This window comes from Bubalus bubalis, chromosome 11, assembly GCF_019923935.1.
Source record: "Bubalus bubalis isolate 160015118507 breed Murrah chromosome 11, NDDB_SH_1, whole genome shotgun sequence".
Taxonomy (NCBI): Eukaryota; Metazoa; Chordata; class Mammalia; order Artiodactyla; family Bovidae; genus Bubalus; species Bubalus bubalis.
In genome coordinates this window covers 24,938,066-24,939,725 of record NC_059167.1, presented here as the reverse complement: position 1 = coordinate 24,939,725, position 1,660 = coordinate 24,938,066, and positions in this window count along the sequence as shown.

The following is a 1,660-nucleotide window of genomic DNA, read 5'->3' as shown; positions in this document are numbered from 1 at the left end:
CTCCTTGTCCCCTCCTCATGTTCTAAGCTTCATCATAAGCAGCTCTGCTGCTGCTGCTGCTAAGTCGCTTCAGTTGTGTCCGACTCTGTGCGACCCCATGGACTGCAGCCCACCAGGCTCCCCCGTCCCTGGGATTCTCCAGGCAAGAACACTGCAGTGGGTTGCCATTTCCTTCTCCAATGCATGCAAGTGGAAAGTGAAAGTGAAGTCACTCAGTCATGTCTGACTCTTAGCGACCCCATGGACTGCAGCCTACCAGGCTCCTCCATCCATGGGATTTTCCGGGCAAGAGTACTGGAGTGGGGTGCCATTGCCTTCTCCCATAAGCAGCTCTACTTATAACTAAATCTCATTTATCACACCCAGTCCAGGTGAAGACAGTGTGGCATATAGAAAAGTATCTATTTTCCTTGCTCAAGTCCTAGCTCCACCACTGATGAACTGGAAAGCTTTAGACGAACTACCTCACTAAGGTTCTGTGTCACAATCTGTGAAATCCTTTCTTTCAAGAAGTCCATGAAATAGTTTCTATAAAAAGAAATGCCTGCCATAGCACCCGATGGTGCTTGCCATTGCTTGTCGCACAAAGCCTTCCCTGACTCACCTTTCTACCAGTCTTGCCACTCTCTCCACCTTTGAATGAATTCTCTGTATCATTTAGATAGTCATCAAGTGCTCTGGGTTGCTAAAACATTACCTTTCTTATAACACCTGTATCAAAAATTTCCCCAATGTATTGTTTTTAAAACCTATTTGACTATGTAGGATCTGGTATGTTCTTTTTCTAGGAAATGTCCTTTTAATTAAACTCTTCCATCAGCATGAAGTCCTTTGACTTAGCAGCATGAGTAAGATGTTCATAAAAGTCCATTTTGAATTTAAATGGTTTAAAACTATATGCTCTGCTAAAATACCTAAATGTGTGTTCCTTTTCCTTTTTAATTTAACCCAGAAAGGTCCTTCATGAACCTTGGATAGCATGTATTTCCTTACTACCAGAGTCAGTCATTTCTCTCCTCCTGCTGTTAATCCTATGCACAACATCCACAGCCGGGCAGTCCTGTGTCCTACTTGTGTTTCCGTTGTGCTCAGCACTGGGATTTGTTAACCTAGGAAAAATGCAGAAGTGAGTGGAAATAAGAGCCAGGCTTTGTTCAAAACCCTGACTACTCCTTCCCTTTTACATCTCCCCAGGCACCCCAGCCCTCTAAAGAGTTATTGAATTTGAGTCTCATTTCATCAGCTTCATCAAAAGTCCAGAAACAGCTGCTTCATTTGAGTAAAAAGGCGACGAGTGAGGAAGTTGAGAGCCCTAATACAGATTGAGCAAATTCAAGTCTGAGACACAATCTGGCTTTCGGATTGTGTCTCAGACTTGAGATGAGATGAAAGGGCATGGTTGATGGCTTCCCTGGGTGGGAGGGAAATGAAGTCTGAAGGCTGTTTCTGCTGAGTGTGCTTATTGTCAGGGGTCTGGAAACAGATCCCTAAAAACTGAACAAGATCAAAGGACTCATCAAAGAACTAGTCATCAAAGCAGAATTCCACACAGTCTGTTAGAAACTATGTTCTTTCTCCAGGCCCAGGAAAATCTGTACAGATGGAGGCAGTCTTCAATCCTGCTTATTGGTGTAAATCAATGATACCCAAAATGGAGAGA